This window comes from Pongo abelii, chromosome 1 (assembly GCF_028885655.2).
Source record: "Pongo abelii isolate AG06213 chromosome 1, NHGRI_mPonAbe1-v2.0_pri, whole genome shotgun sequence".
Lineage (NCBI taxonomy): Eukaryota > Metazoa > Chordata > Mammalia > Primates > Hominidae > Pongo > Pongo abelii.
The window spans coordinates 9,691,087-9,708,547 of NC_071985.2; the positions used below are offsets into that span (position 1 = coordinate 9,691,087).

Below are 17,461 nucleotides of genomic sequence, written 5' to 3' on the forward strand. Positions count from 1 at the left end.
TAACAAGGAACTCACTCAACAACAAATACTTAATGAAAGTCTATTATGTGCCAAGCAGGCCCTTGGAATAGATGAGTGAATAAAACATAAAAATCTCTGCCTGCACAGGGACCTAAAGCATCATTCCATTTAGTGTTTCTACAAGGTGTAAAGTCTACAAGGCGTATGGAGAAATAAATAATCGGTGGCTTCTGATGAGAAGCTCAAAATCTAAAGGAAAAGGAGAGTTATTTACATAATTTATTTGAAGGCAGATAAGTATGGTAAATGTTATAATAGATGTGAGAATAACATACTAAAGGAGCATGGGGATTGAAAAAGATGTACAGTCAGCCCTCTGTATCTGTGGGTTCCACATCCGTAAATTTGACTAATCTCGCATCAAAAATATTCCAGAAAAAAAATTCACAAAGTTCCAAAAAGCAAAACTTGAATTTGCCTCATGCTCAGTACTATGTTGAATCCACTCAAAGGAAGTGATGTGGAGGCACTGCATTAGGTATTATAAGTAATCTAGAGATGATTTAAATCACATGGGAGGATATGCATAGGTTATATGTAAATACTGTGCTGTTTCATACAAGAGACTTGAGCATCCTGTGATTTTGGTATCTGCCAGAGGTCCTGGAGCCAATACCCATTGGATACTGAGGGACGACTATATTTTCCTGAGGAATTCAGGCCTAATATTTTTAGGACAGCTACAGCCAAGCTAGGGAGAGTAAATTTCAGGAAGTGTGGTTTCCACAGAAACCTAGAGGCAGGACAATGGAGTCACATAAAGAACCACAAGCAGGCTGATGTGGCTACAGTGACATGACAGAGCAGGGAAAGGGAGATGGAATCAAAAGTTACGTAGAGGTAAAATTGTAGGTCTTGTTACAGAACTGTAAAATCCAAAAGAGACTGAAAGCAGGGGAACAAGTTAGAGGCCACTGGAGCCTTGTAAGGGGGAGATGATGGGAAAGACCTGGATCGAGGAGGTAGCAGTGAGAACAGGTGGCAAGTAATTAATGTGATGCAGTTTAGGAAAATTCAACAGGACTTACAAGCTGCACGTAAAGAGGGAAGGTATCTTTGTAAACATTCAAAAGAATTCAAGTCTGAATCCTTGCTTCTCCTTGGAAGACTGTGATGCAATCAATGCATATAGGAAAAGTAGGAAGAGTGGCATATTTTGGAGAAAGGTGATGCATTTCAATCTCCAAATCATACATTAGAGGTGCCTGATGGATATTCTTTGTAGAAATGTCTAAAACAGGGCCAGAAATGAATATGTAGCACTTGGGAGGGGGTTTGACACTTGAGATCTGTTTCTACTAATACTTGATGCCATAAATGCCATAAATGCAGCTGCAAACAACAAGAGTGAATAAAGAGGCCAGGTCATCTCCAGGCAGTGACTTAGCAGGAGTCTACATAGAAACTTAGACATGGAGTCAGAAGATCCAGGCTTAGAGTTTTGCAGCTTTGGGTGTGGCATTCAACCTTCTCAGATTCCAGGATCCTCAAATATAAAATAAGAGGCCCCCATTAGATAATCTTAAAAATCCCCTCAAAGTCTGCCGGGCACGGTGGCTCACACCTGTAATCCCAGCAATTTGGGAGGCCAAGGAGGGTGGATCGCCTAAGGTCAAGAGATCAAGACCATCCTGGCCAACATGGTGAAACCCCGACTCTACTAAAAATACAAAAAAATCAGCTGGGTGTGGTGGTGTGTGCCTGTAGTCCCAGCTACTCAGGAGGCTGAGGCAGGAGAATTGCTTAAATCCAGAAGGTGGAGGTTGCAGTGAGCCGAGATCGCACCACTGCACTCCAGCCTGGTGACAGAGAGAGACCCCATCTCAAAAAAGAAAAAAGAAAAAAAGGAAAAAAGAGAGAGAAGGATTTTGGGATCAGGAGAAGACAAAATACAGAATGATAACTTGAAAAGTTGCAAGGGTAAGAAAAAGTGTACTTTAAGGAAAGTCAAGTCAAACGTGCCATAGTTAGAGGAAAATATCTTACAGAGAAGCAGGATGGAGAGTGCCAGTGTGGGAGGAAGAAGAAGATCTGAGCGTGCAGTAGATCAGTGTTATGGGGCACAGATTTCTGTTTTTGATGAAGCTGGAGAATGGCCACAGGCTGTCTCACTTGCCACAGCCTTCAGACCCAGGTACCAGTTTCTTTATTCAGCCTGGTTCCATGTTGTGGCCTGACCCTTGATAATCAGTATTTCATCTGTAGCTTAACATGGTCTAGGCCTGTCCCTAAGACTGTGGGAATGTTTCAGTCCCTCCCAGAATCAACTTTCTGATTTTCTTTTCAAGCCTAGACCCTTGGGTTGTTCTCTTTTCGCCTGGTTCCTGCTTCTGATGAGAAAGACATGCATGCATTTCATATAAAAGGCAACATGGTACAACCTGGATTCACTGAGCTTCTGTGACATTATCAGCTGTTTAAGCTGAGGAAAGTCCTCAGTATGTTTCAGTTTCGTTTTATGTATATATGGAAAAGATAATAACAATTTCTATTTAAAGAGGGTTGTTGACTGCATGGTACTGGCATAAACACACACACACACAGACCAATGGAATGGAATAAAGAGCCCAAAAATAAATCCTTGTATTTATGGTCAACTGATCCTCAACAAAGATGCTAAAAACACACAATGAAGAAAGGATACTCTTCAACAAATGCACTTGGCAGAATTGGATATCCACATGCAGAAGAATGAAATTGGATCTTATCTCACACCAAACACAAAAATCATATCAAATTGGATTAAAGACTTAAATCTAAGACCCAAAACTCTGAAACCACCACAAGAAAACACTGGAAAATGTTTAGAACATTAGTCTCAGCAAAGACCTTTTGGGTAAGATCTCAAAAGCACAGGCAACAAAAGCAAAAATAGACGCATGGGATTATATCAAGAGAAAACATTTCTGCATGGCAAAGGAGAAAATAAACAAAGTGAAGAGGCAACCTAAACTATGGGAGAAAATATTTGCAAACTATCCATCTGACAAGGGATTAATAACCAGAACATATAAGGAAGTCAAAAACTCAATAGCAAAAAAGAAAATAATCTGATTAAAAAATAGGCAAAAGATGTGAACAGAGATTTCTCAAAATAAAACATACAAATGGCCAACAAGTATATAAAAATAAAACTAGTGGCCAAGCGCGGTGGCTCACGCCTGTAATGCCAGCACTTTGGAAGGCCGAGGCGGGCAGATCACTTAAGGCCAGGAGCTTGAGACCAGCCTGGCCAACACGGCGAAACCCTATCTATCATAATACAAAAATTAGCCAGGCATGGTGGCAGGCACCTATAATCCCAGCTACTTGGGAGGCTGAGGCAGGAGAATCACTTGAACCAGAAGACTGAGGTTGCAGTGAGCCAAGATCATGCCATTGTACTCCAGCCTGGGCAACAGAGTGAGACTCTGTCTCAAAAAAGTAAAATAAAATATAAATAAATAAATAAATAAAACTACCATAGGATCCAGCAATCCCACTACTGGGTATACATCCAAAGGAATTGAAATCAACATGTCAAAGAGACATCAACACTCCCATATTCACTCCAGCACTCTTCATAATAGCCAAAATATGGAACCAAACTAAGTGTCTATCAACAGAAGAATGGAGAAAGAAAATGTGGTATATATACACAATAGATACCATTCACCCTTAAAAGAGAAGAAAATTCTTCCTCTGCAACCAAATGGTTGGACTTGGAGGACATTGTGTTAAGTGAAATGAGTCAGGCACAGAAAGACAAATGCCAGATCTTCTCACTTACATGCAGAATCCCAAAAAGTGGAACTTATAGATGAAGAGTAGAATGGGGGTTTCCAGGGGGGACAGGGAAGGGGTGATGGTTGGGGAGATGTTGATCAAAAGGTACAAAGTTTCAGTTAGGATGAATAAGTTTGAGAGATCTATTGTACAACACAATGACAACTATGGTTAATGATAATGAACACTTGATAACTGCTAAGAGAATAGATCTTATAACATTCTCACAGCAAAAAAAAAAAAAAATCAGAGGTCTTGGATATATTAATTAGTCTGATGTAATCATTTCACAAAGTACCACGATGTCAAAGCATTACACTGTACACCATAAATATATATAATGTTTAATTGTCAACTATACATGAAAAAAGAGGGCTGTTGATTCAATGAGATATTGTCTGAAGATCTGAAGCCTTATAATTCATTGTAATTATCAGCAGTCATCATCATCATCGCCATCGTTACCTGTTCTTTCTTCAGGATATCTTGCATTGGCTAAAAGTTACTTTCTTTGCCCATGGTTGTTCCTGGGGTTTTCAGGCCTTCAAAGAGACCTTGGCTCCAACATATTACTTTGTCTTTTTTAATCTGCTTTCAAAGTATTCACTTCCTTTCTTTTTCTTTTTTCTTACCTTAATATATGGGCATTTTTTTGTGGGTATAATTTTAGACTATACATTTCCAAGTTATATCCTGCTTGCTTTCCAGAGAGAATCTGAGAATGCTTATATTAAAAATGAAAGGTTAAGAAAAATCCTAAAACAAAAGGGAAGTAATATACAGAAAAAAACAAGCAAAACTGGCCACTGTGATTGAATGTTATTTTTAGGTCTAAGTTTCCTAGCAGCCAATGCAAAAATGAAATAAATATGGCTTAATTTTATTATCAGATAATTCCTCTTATTATTCCAAAGGAGGTTCAATTTTCACTTGTATTAAAGTCTACAGGAAACACACAATACCATATGGGAGGATACATATTAACTATACCAACGGACAAAATGTTCAGGGGTTTGATAGAAGACGTAGAAATATTCTTTATATTGGCCGGGCGTGGTGGCTAATGCCTGTAATCCCAGCACTTTTTGAGAGGCCGAGGCGGGCAGATTACTTGAGGTCAGGAGTTCGAGACCAGCCTGACCAACATGGTGAAACCCCATTTCTACCAAAAATACAAAAATTAGCCGGGCGTAGCAGCACACACCTGTAATCCCAGCTACTTGGGAGGCTGAGGCAGGAGAATAGCTTGAACCCAGGAGGCGGAGGTTGCAGTGGGCCAAGATCATGCCATTGTACTCCAGCCTGGTCGAAAGAACGAAACTCCATCTCAAAAAGAAAAAAAATATATTATTTATATAATTTCACTAATCCAGACTGCAAAAGTCTCCTATTGATTCAAAGTTGTAATCTTTTATTGTCTTACATTCTACTTTTAAGTTTCTTCTTCCTAAGATATAGTCTCCTTTGCTGACATCTCTAGGTTCCTCAAACATACTCCTGTCCTCCCTCTACCCAGGAAAATGACCTTCCCGAGTTCCACAATAGAACTATTTTTTAAATGACAAATATGGTATCAGTAACAAACATTCATCATTATGAAGACTTATCTCTCCAAAATTCCAAAGGGAATATTGATGTTTACTTCTAAAAGAATTTTCTTTTCAACAAATGCCTTATTTTGTGCCCCCAGTTACTTGCATTCTAAGACACGGCTCACACATTTCCTTTTGTTTTTCACACCGCTTCTTCCTAAATTGTAGTTTTATTAAATACACTAAAATTTTTGGTATATCTTTTACAACATTTTCTATATTATATATATAATACATATTTCTATATTTCTATAGAAATATATATTTCTATATTTCTATAGAAATATATATTTCTATATTTCTATAGAAATATATATTTCTATATTTTTATAGAAATATATATATATATATATAAATACATGTATTTTTTGAGATGGAGTCTCGCTCTGTTGTCCAGGCTGGCGTGCAGTGGCACGATCTCAGCTCACTGCAACTTCCGTCTCCCGGGTTCAAGCGATTCTCCTGCCTCAGCCTCCCGAGTAGCTGGGACTACATGCATGTGCCAGCACGCCCGGTTAATTTTTTGTATTTTTAGGAGAGAAGGGGTTTCACTGTGTTAGCCAGGATGGTCTCAATCTCCTGACCTCCTGATCCACCCATCTCGGCCTCCCAAAGTGCTGGGATTACAGGCGTGAGCCACCACACCCAGCCACAACATTTTCTATATTTTTATTTCAAATTTATATTCATTCATGGAACAAAAAGTAATATACCTATAAATATGTGTGTTAGATGATAGATAAATATGTACACATTCAGAATTCAAAATGAGTCACCTATTCTTTATGGAGCTAAAGAATTTGAAAACTTACATTTCAGTATAAAATTCAGGAATCTGAGAGTTCATGTCATCAAATATGATAATTTTAACTTGACATCAAAGATAAATGATTACTACCCCACCAGCAGTTCATCACTCAACATTAGCCTAAAGACATAAGTATAGCTTGGAACTTCCGGGGTAGTATTTGTGTCTTACTGTTACAAATCCGAAGTCTAGCACAATCTGAGGAGCAGAGAGAGAAATTGCTGAATAAAGGCATACTTAAGTGATCAGAAATTCAAAGCAAACATATTTCTACATTGCTAGGCCATTTTAAGCAGATTGGTTTTTATGCAGTTAAATCAGTCAATCTTTTGAAATAAGTTGCAGATTTTAAGAAGAGGAGATAGATTTACATTTAAAGTCAAGTTGCAAGAGTCTATTATTATCCCAGTTTTGTATAGAGTAAATGTTAGAATATGTATAGAAAAATATCAGAGTCAATCCTGTCGTGGCATCAAACTGTTAACCATAGTTGTCTTTGGGGGTATTGGGTTATGGTGGACTTTTACTTTTGATATATATTTCCATAATGTTTGAATTTTTGTATCACATATATTACTTTTATAAGGAGACAAACAACAAAAACACTATATTTACTTTTTTCGAGACTGGATCTAGTTCTGTTGCCCAGGCTGGAGTGCAGTGGCACCATCACAGCTCGCTGCAGCTTTGAACTAATGGGCTCAAGGGATCCTCCTTGCCTCAGCCTCCCATGTAGCTGAGAGTACAGGCAGGTGCACCACCTAATCCAGCTGATTTTTAATAATTTTTGTAGAGATGTGTTTTTGCTAAGTTGCCCAGGTTGGTCTTCAACTTCTGGCCTCGAACAATCCTCCCACCTCAGCCTTCCAAAGTGAGCCACTGTGCCTATTTACATATTTTATATGTGAATGTGCATATTGAGCATGTATGAAGAAGACTCTGCACTAGATACTTGAAAGCAGTCAAAGACCAACAAAACACAGCATCTTTCAAGGAGTTCACAGTCTGATATTTCAAACAATTTGTGGCACACACACATTAAAACCAAGAGTGAATGTAATCAGGGATAAAAGTGAAATTCTGCTGGAGTAACAGAAGATGAATTCGTTTCAAGTGGTCCTTGACAAATTGCTAAAATTTGGATCCCTGATGATGTGGCAGCAAGGGCATCCTACGCAGCAAGAGAACATGGCAGAGGATGAGGATACCTGCAACAGCAAGTACCAGGGTGAAGTGAAGGGCGACCTTGAGACTCGAGACTGAACTCAACATGCAAACCCAAGCCATGAAGCAGGGTGAAGCTGATGCGAGACATTTAGTCTTTATTCAACAGGTAATGGAAGGGGATGTCAAAGAAGGTGTTCGAGGGTAGGAGAAAGATGATCACATTTGGTCTTCAATAACAGTAATCTGTGTAAAATGGATCAAAGGCAATCATGTGGTCAATGAGATCATCTGGGAAGCTCAGAGACTAAGAAAAGATATAAAGCTAAAACATAAAGCCTTTCTTCTCAGTGTGGTCCGAGCACAGAGGAGCAGTATCTGCATCACCTGAAGGCTGGTTAGAAATGCAGATTCTCAGGCCCCAACTCAGCCCTCATGGATCAGAGTCTGCATTTTATCAAGATCCCTATGTGATCTGAATGCACATTAAAGTTGCAGAAATGATGAATTAAGATATTGATAGCAGGAGGGGAAAGTGCCAAGAAGGTTGAGATCTTACTTGGTTGAATCATTAGAATTCGGTACCTGGCTAAATGTGGGAGGTGAAGGAAGAGAATAAATCAAGATTGAGAATAAATCAAGATTACTTGATTTATTCATAACGTTTGAGCTGTAGGATGGTCATGCTGTCCATAGAAATAGGAATCCCAGGAGGGGAACAGGATGAGGAAGAAGGAGGGGAAGGCTGTGCTATCCAGCAAGCACATGGAAATGCTCCTTACTGAAGCCAAGTGAGGCTTGGAGATGAGCAGATGAGTGTGACCCGCATGGAAAGGGTATTTGAAACCGTGAAGACAGAGGCAGATATGAAAGGAGAGGCAGGGGAAGAGTATGGGAGTCAACCAGGGAGAAATTGCTGGAGAGCCCTACACTCTGCAGAAGATGGGGGTGGGGAACAGGAAGGAGAGAAAAGAACCAGAGGAGAGAAGAGAGCTAGGGAGGTATAATTCTCTGAAAATTAAGGGAGTTTAAAGGGGTTGCTAAGAGATTAACCAGGACAGACAAGGAAGGGCTACCCATTTTATGACTAAGAGGTTACAGGTGACTTCTGGAAAAGTCATTGCTATAAACCTCATGAAGGTGGATGAGAGGAGTCAAAAGATTTAAAGTCAGAGGGTAGTGAGATTAGGGGAGTGTGATTGCTGTTCAGTGAGTGTAATTGAAAAGGTTAAGAAAGATCATGAAACTTTAGAAGTGGCACATAGGACCAGGTTGAAATAACTTTAAACTTCTCAACTTTAAAGATTTTCTTATGGAAGAAAGATCAGAAGTGTTCTCATCATAATTCTCAGAATTATTAAGAAGGCAAACAAGTACAATGAGAGTTAGATTTTTGGCTCAATGTAAAGAGGATCTGCATCTCACTGCTCTGTGAAAATGGAATGACCCCCTTGGTGAGTGTTAATTTCTCAAACATACAGACTGCACAGTTTAACACAAGAGAGAGGTCCGAAGCCGATAGTTGTTCATTAATGACATCTGCAGTGGTCTGAATGGTAGTCCCTCCAAAAGATGTGCCCACCTCCTAATCCCCAGGTTCTGTGATTACCTTATATGACAAAAGATGTGATGTAATAAAGTTAAGGCTCTTGAAAGGAGGAGCTTATCCTAGATTTTCTGGCTAGGACTTCACTGCAATCACACATATCCTTATAAGACAGGCATATACAGGAGGAGACAGTGAAAGAGGTGGAGGAGCCAACGTGACCACAGAAGCAGAGATTGGAATGATATGCTCACAAGTCAAGGAATGCAGATAGCTACCAGGAGCTGAAGGAAGAAAGGAAAGATTCTCCCCTAGGGTCTTTAAAGGAAGTGCAGTCTTGCCAACACCTTGATTTCAGACTTCTGGCTTCCAGAATTGTGAAAGAATAAACTTCTGTTTTAAAACCTAAGAAATTCATGCAACATCTAACATCCTCTTCCAACCCAGATTTGTTTAGCTACACTCACATTGATCATATGCTTCTGAAAAGCAGAGCCCTTGACTTACTGTGTATCCAAAACAGAATGTCCATGGTACTTTGCAAATTAGATGATACTGATATGAAAGATGTGATAACGGATATATATATACAACTCCTAAGTAAATGCACATAGTGGATTAGATATAAAGAGATAGATAATTGATAGGTAGATAGATGGAGTGATTGAGTCATTTACTCATTCTACTCAAACATGTATTTATTATATATTTACTTATATACTCTCATGAAGGTAACTTCTTTGGAGAGAATCAAAATAAATACTACCTGGGTTATCCTTGAGCATCAAATTTTATATTAAAAATGGTAAGTGCCACTAGTATTCAGAGTAGAGGGAAGTGATTTGTAGTTGTTTAGTCAGACCGATTTTCAGTTTCTAATATTCAAATGAATCAAGGGATTTAAAATAATTAATCACAGGGAAAACAGAATGATAGCTGTGCTCAAGGAAAGCTGGAAGAGTTTGGCTGGTCCTTGCATGATGGGAAGGATCTAGGGTGAGGAGAGAAGAAAGGAGGACTCCATATAAAGAAACATCATGGCCATTCCAGATTCCCATCATCTCTCCCTTCACACAAGCTACTGCATGTGGCATGTGTTATTGGGCATGTGAGAAAGCACAGGAAACACGGCAGGAGGATCATCACGTCTATTTCAAGTATGAGAACTTCTTTTCAATGTAAATCGTTTGAGAGACCTCCCACAACAGAAGTTGTGCTTTTAGACTATTTTGCACTAAGAAAATTGAAAAATCACAAAAAAGACTGTGTTCAATAACATTTGTAAATGACTATGGATATATATTTAAATATAATCATCAACATATTGTCAATTTGAAGCCAAAAACCCAATAATATTTAATATTTATATGGCTTCCTTCCTTTCTTTCTTTCGTTCTTTTTTTCTTTCTTACTCTCTTTCCTTTCTTTCTTTCCTTCTTTCTTTCTCTCTCTCTCTCCCTTCCTTTCTTTCTTCTTTCTTTCTTTCTTATACTCTTTCCTTCCCTTCCTTCCTTCCCTTTTCTTTCTTTCTTTCTTTCTTTCTTTCTTTCTTTCTTTCTTTCTTTCTTTCCCTTCCTTCCTTCCTTCCTTCCTTCCCTCCCTCCCTCCCTCCCTCCCTCCCTCCCTCCCTCCCTCTCTCTCTCTCTCTCTCTTTCTTTCTTTCTTTCTTTCTTTCTTTCCTTTCTCTCTTTCTTTCAGAGACGGGGTCTTGCTATGTTGTCCAGACTGGAGTACAGTGGCTATTCACAGGTGCAATCATAGTACATTATAACTTTGAACTCCTGGCCTCAAGTGATCTTCCTGCCTCAGCCTCCTGAGTACCTGGGACTACAGGTGTATGCCACTATGCTCAGCCAAAATTTATATGGATTGTGAGTCTATAAAATACCACTGGATTAGGGTTCAATGGAAGTGAGAGCTAGCTCAATGGAATGTCTAATGGCTGTGGGCAAGAATTGGCCTGTATGTATTAATAGTTAGCAGTAACCAGGTTTCTCTCCAGTCTGGATCCTATGGGCAATTCTAGTGGGAGAAAATGTACTCCAAAGTGACAAGTCTTAAAAAATGTAGACAAAGGCTGTTAGCAGCTCCTTTTTCCTACAGTTTAGTGACAGAATATTTGTATGTTATCTACGTCTATAGCCATAGCTACCTGTGATAAATTAGAAGGCTTCAGTAGAAGAGCACCGAAACACCTCGCAGCCATAAATGCAGGGAAGTACACACTTGGTAGCCCCTCTCTCTGGGGACTCTCTCCAAAACAGGCTGAAAGTATTTTACCTTGGTTTAAACTCACCTGAATTTTATCTGAACAGCAGTAGTTGGCGGATATCCTGCCCGAACCAGGATGTCTATATTAGCACCACTTCCTGTGCTAGAGGTGACAGAAGGTAGACGATGTCATGGCTCAGCTGGCATGCCAAATTTCAAGGGAACAGCGGGGACAGGAAGCAGGCTAGGGCTGGGCTAGAACAAATGACCTAATGAAGGATTGATTCTGTAGTGGATAGTCAGCCACTCAAATTACATTGCTTGGGAGAGGTGTGGAGAACTGAGATTTGATCCTGCCAACAATGACAGACAAGGAGAATTTATTTGTCAAGTGGAACCGGGCACTACAAGTCTCAGGCAGAAATGATGCACTGTCAGGAGAGGAGCTGTGCCTTAGGTCCAAGGGTTTGTCACATTGAGATTGAATCAGAGAGAGAATAGAAAGAAAGGGGTGTCGCTCCTGGAGAGAAGTTCTTGGCAAGGGCGAGGCTGACTGCCAAGGTCATAGCTAAAATTTTCCCAGGCCAGACATTATATCCAGTACTGAAAGTGCAAATTGAAAACTCAATAAAATCCTAGTCCTATGAAATGGTAAATATGACAGGAGTTAGAGAAACTGAGGTGAGGGGGGCATGAGAATTGCTAGAACTCACTAGGGTTAGGACAGACTCTGCACTGGTTGTAGAATCAGAAGGGCCAGGCTCCTGAGTCCCATGCAGAGCAGGCTTGGAAAGGCAAGTTCTCAAAGCCCACAAGGCATCTGCCAGCTACTGTTTGTCAAATTGGTTTTTGTTTTTTGTTTTTAATTTTTGGCCACCATTGTTTTTCTCAAAGTGTTCATATTCCGGATGGCTTCAGGATGAACTGGCACAATTGGTGAGAAGCTGGCAGGGGCTCAGAATATTCCTTCTGTTGACTTCCTGTCATCACTACTGGACCCTAGGTCTGTGTCAATGTGGCAAGCTGCAGCTGCAGCCTCAGCAGAGGAAGCTAAGAAGGTGCATGTCAGCCAGAGTCCTTGGCCTTCAGGAGGGGATGAGCGGGAAGTTCCAACAGGTGGGAGAATGCAGATCGCCAGCCTAAAGGGGAGAGCCTGCCAGGGGCTGGGGAATCTGCAAGCTGCCAAAACTTCTGGATAGAAAACAACACACAGAGGCCAAAAACTGAGCCAGAGGGCCACTACACACTGGCGCTCAGTGCTGTCCATCATGGTGTACTGAGGGGGCTCTGGGTTCCAATCAAGCACTGCATTTCAGAGTTTGTTCAAAAAGCACATCCACACGCATTGGATTCTCAAAACCAATCCATGGTATGGTCAGGGCAACTACTATGGTCTTCAAGTGTATAGTGGGGAATGAAATGCTTGAGGTCACACAGTTATCATATAAGCCACATTATGGTTTAATATTTTCAATAGCTTCACCAAACCAAAATTACTATTATGATGATGATTATTTAGAGACAGAGTCTCAGTCTCTCGTACAGGCTGGAGAGCAGTGGCATGATCCTAACTCACTGCAGTCTCGAACATCTGCATTCAAGCTGTCTTCCCACTGCATCTTCCTTAGTAGCTAGGAATACAGGTGCACGCCGCCATGCCTGGCTAAGTTTTTACATTTTTTGTAGAGATGGAGTCTGGCTATGTTGCCTAGGCTGATCTTGAATTACTTGCCTCATGTAATCCTCCTGCCTTGGCCTCCCAAAGTGCTGCCATTACTGGCATGAGCCACTGTGCCCAGACCAAAATTATTTTTATTTCTTGCATTGAAGACAACACTAATGGAGATCTATACTGTCTGGGGCATGCAACTGCTAGGGAAGGTAGCAGGCTAACAGAGCTCTCCAGGTGCTAGTTCACTGATGAAAAGGGAAGCCTTTCATGAGGCAGAGAATTGCTTGAACCTGGGAGGCGGAGGTTGCAGTGAGTCAAGATCATGCCACTGCACTCTAGCCTGGGCAACAGAGTGAGACTCCATCTCAAAAAAAAAAAAAAAAAAAAAGTGAGGGAAGGCTTTCATACCTGCACACCCTCTCCATGGAGGGTGGGCAGAGGGAGCAATGCAGTGATGAGTGATTTGAAGAAAGAGTCTGCTTAGCATTTGATCTGAACAAAGATATATTCCTTAACGGAGAAGATAGGGCCTTTCAGATACCAGAAACTAACTTCTAATTTAACTGATTTTGCCTCCTGTCATATACATTAGATTATCTCTTCATAAAATCAAAACTTTCGGTTGATGTTGAAATTTTATTCCAAAGTTCTGAAAGGCTAGTAATTTTTAAGAACAGGGCTTCTGCTGGACTTGCTGAACTTTATAGATGAAAAATATATTGCATCTAGGAAAACACTATATTAAACAATTCAGCATAAAGGCACATTTTATTATGCTGATTAACTTTTAAAAGTAAACGTGGTAGAGGGATTTGATTACAATTTTATTAAGCTCATAGATACCTTTTACAATAGTCTTATGTAAGGAGAATACATTTTAAATTCACAAACATAAAAGACAACATCTCTAGTTACTCACTGATCCTCCAAAATCACACTGTGAGAATAATGCTATTAGTCATCATATGATATAAAATCAGGTTCCATAAGTGAAGGACAGATACACTTCCCTGCATACTGATCAGTCTCCATCTTCATATGATTCACGGTTCATTCATCTCCTATCTAAAGTGCCACTACACCACAGCTGTTCCCAATATAAACTTCCCGGCACTGCAAACAAGACCCAATTTCTTAATAGTCACATTGGAATCGTCCAGGCCATTTAGCAGTAAGCAACTGAGCTTGCCAATGATAACAAAGTTATTAGGCAAGAACAATATGTTGGCTGGGAAAATGACAGAGATTTTTAACTAAAAATCTAAAAAAAAATTAATTTATAATTTACAAATACATAAGGCAACTTTGCTTTTAAACATATCGTTTAACTTTCTGTCCATTCAATTTACAAGTGTGAATCTAAGAAATTGTATATCTGCCAATTTCACATTTTTTCCATGCTCTCTTTCAACAGGTTGCCTGCAATTAAAGGCTAAAATATCATTAAACGAACTTCGCAATTTTACATACTCTAACTTAAAATAACAAATTTTCTTTGTTAAGAAAATAAATCATTTGTCTTTATAAGGAAAAAATGAGAAGGTACACTCTAAAGAACTTTTACACATGCCTAAATAATCTTCATAAGTAAATAATACTTTTGAAGTGACATTTTACTTCCCCCTACCCCAGAATAAAAATAGGGTACTGAATATTCATCATAGATTTCTCTAAATTTTAAAGCAAACTTTCCTAAATAAGCTTAAATGTGGGTTTAATACAGAACTATTCATTATAACACTTGTTCTTTCTTGAAAACTTGACCAATTCCACATTTGCTCCTTTTATCAAATTACATTTTTCCCTTACAATAATTTTCCACACAGAAAATTTATAAAGATTTTTCAAAGTCTACTTTTTATCTCATTTTCTTTTTCAACTATCATGTTCATTTGAATAATGACCCAACGTTATTTAAAAAACAATATTTTGACATTGCTATTTTCATGCTACATTCGATCTCATAATACCCCCCAACCTAGAGAAACATTCTAAATCAGACCGGCAATGTCATTATTTTTAAATTAGTAATTAAAGCGAACGTTATATTTCCATATGGAAACCACTACAAAAATAACGTGCTTTCTAGCCCAACAATAGCTAATTATGTATTAAGCTAATTGAGACAAACCATGTAAACAAAATCTAAAGATAGACTATTCGGCGGTAGAAGCTATGATGTAAACCACATTTCTGTGGCATGTTGGAATGCACACTGAAGAAGCAGGCATGTTCCTTCCACATGTATACTTCGGAATATCAGCTCTTATAACAAGAGGGTGCACTCAACACCTCGCCTATCCCACAATATTTGGAACAGAAATACCTTAGTTTTTTATTAACGTGCTACCACTACAATACTGCCTATATGTAGGTATCTGCTCTAGGTTTAGCTTTCCCCTTTCTGAACTATAGGTTCTTATGCATAGTCTCTCTTAAGTAAATACATGGGCATTGTTTTAAACACAGGAAATAATGATGAATGGTTCATGCAATATAACGATCTCACAATATGAAATTATGTGGACTATATATAATCACTGCACCCGGTTAAAAATTATTTTTCAAATAGTAACCTACAAAGGTCAAAATGGGGGCAGGGGACAGGTTATCTGTCTTGGAACTCAGAGGGCAAGAGAGAAAGGAAAAGTCTGTGCAAAGCATATTGTGAAATAACCAGTGTTCTTAACCACACATCGCTTTGATAAATACATTTCTGTCCTAAAGAGGGCTGCCCTTTCACATTGCAAACACGGACACGGGCGGGGATCGAGGGAACATATCCTTGCAGCCTTTGGACAGGTTCCAGTAACACTTGCAGACAAATGAAGGTTTGCATTCTTGAAACCTATCCATATGGTTGCAGTTCCCAAATCCCTGCTGCCTCTACCACTTCCAAATGCGTGCAAGGAGAGTCGGACACACGCACAAGCATGCAGAACAGGATCTCAATTCCAACACTCATACCGCGAAGTGGACAAGGGAATTCTGCTGCTGGAGTCGACTGTCCGCCCGCCGCCGCCGTTTAAAAACACGCAAAAATTAACCTCGCTATTAGGAGGCTATGCTGAGGATGTGTTCCAAAGAGGAGAACCGGTGCAGTCCAGCGGCCGCTGCCTCGCGAGTGCAGACTATCCCCGGGTCAGTAAAGATGCGCACTAGGCTAGGTACCTTCGCCCAAGTGTTACTCGAAGTGCCAAATTTGCCTTCTCGCCCCCTGAAATGCAATCCGAACTTGCGGCCCCACTGCGAGGTTGGCAGGTGCCAGCTTTAGCCTTCTTAGAGATGACAGGAAACCAAATGGGGAGATGGGAGACAAACGCTCAACACACGAGTGCGCTCACAAACACACCCCGAGCCCAGTAGCTCCTCATGCTCGGGCACTTTGGAGCCTCAGATCCGGCAGTGGGGAAGAGAGAATCGAAGCGAGGGAGAGCGGGGTGGGACGTCCCCGGCTCTCTCCCGGCCACCGCTCGCATGATTCCCGTCCCTTTCGGGGCACTTGGGTGCCAGCGGGCGTCCCCCACCCTCAGTCCCAGAACTCCAACTCCGCACCAGATCGCGCTGTCGGAATTCAAGTGCCCCCATCTTCCCCAAATCAACAGCCTCTCTCGTCCTTCCCCAGCCCCTTCTTTGGATTCCAAACACAAGACCTCTCCTACCCGCGCCGAAAACTTTTTCCTCCTTTCGCAACGAGATAAGGCAAGAAACCAGGTCAGCCGCTACCGCCACCCGCTCTGCCCAGCGCCTGGGTGGCGGGCGCCGTCCCTACCTGGCAGCTGCGCTCCAGGTGGCTGTCCCACGCCGGTCTCCGCGCCTGCCCGGTGCGCGGGTGGCGTCCGCTCCACCTTCCCTTCGTCTCCTCCGGCTCAGCGTTCAGGGAGCGACTGTCCTTAGGATCGCGCGCCTCTGCCCAGAGCCGCCCTTCGGTTCATCGCCCGTCTTCCCAGAAGCGCTGCTGCCGCCCCGGCGGACTGACGAGGAGCCTGGAGATCCGCGATGGCACCGATGGCCCCGCGGTGTGCGCTCCGGGGTCTGAGAGCGCTCTGCCCGCGGGCAGCTGCGGCCGCGCGTCACATGCCGCCTCCGGGCAGCGGCCGCGGCACCTGCCCAAGCGGCAGCGCTCCCGGCTCCGCAGTGCCTCCCCCGTGCCCTGGGCTCCCCTGCGCGCTCCGGCCCTTTCTGTTCACGCCCTTTTTCCTCTGTCTCCCGCTTCACTTTTTCTCTTCTCTCCGTCTCCTTCTTTATCGTGTATTCCCTTTCTCCAAAAGCAGAGAGAAGGCGCTCCAAGGGGGAGGAGAGGTCTTTTCCTCCCCACGAACTCTTCCTCTGCCTGGTGGTGGCGGTCGTGGCTACTGCTGGCCGCTCCTCCTCTCCTTCCTCCTCGCGTTCCTCCTGCTCCTCCTCCTCCCTGGACTGAGAGAGCTGGTGTAATGCACAGGCTGCCTGCTTGAGACCCAAACCTGCCCGGCTTCTGAGCATGCCCAGTTGCCCTGCCGGCGCCTAGCTCCATTCCCGCGTGCCCGCTGGGCTCCGCGTTCTCCGCCTGGCAGGGGGCGAGGAGATCCCAGGGTACTCCTGGGGTGGGTTGGCTGAAAGCGGGACACCAAGCAGGAGAGAGGGGGGCCTCACCCACCCAGCATGGCCTCACCTGTTCCCAAATTGTGCCTCCCGCGGCGCTT

At 41.8% G+C, this 17,461-nt stretch overlaps 1 protein-coding gene across 6 annotated transcripts in view; it reads right to left on the minus strand.

Moving 5' to 3' along the window:
• The window catches only part of CHRM3 (cholinergic receptor muscarinic 3), a 521,055-nt gene extending 503,825 nt beyond the window's left edge, over nt 1–17,230 (minus strand). For 5 of the 6 annotated variants that reach the window (XM_054522448.1, XM_054522365.1, XM_054522278.1 and 2 more), the window contains exon 1: nt 16,552–17,230. The gene's annotated coding sequence lies outside the window, so the exon portion shown is untranslated. 6 annotated transcript variants of the gene reach the window in all.
• Nucleotides 17,231–17,461: the final 231 nt, after the last annotated feature.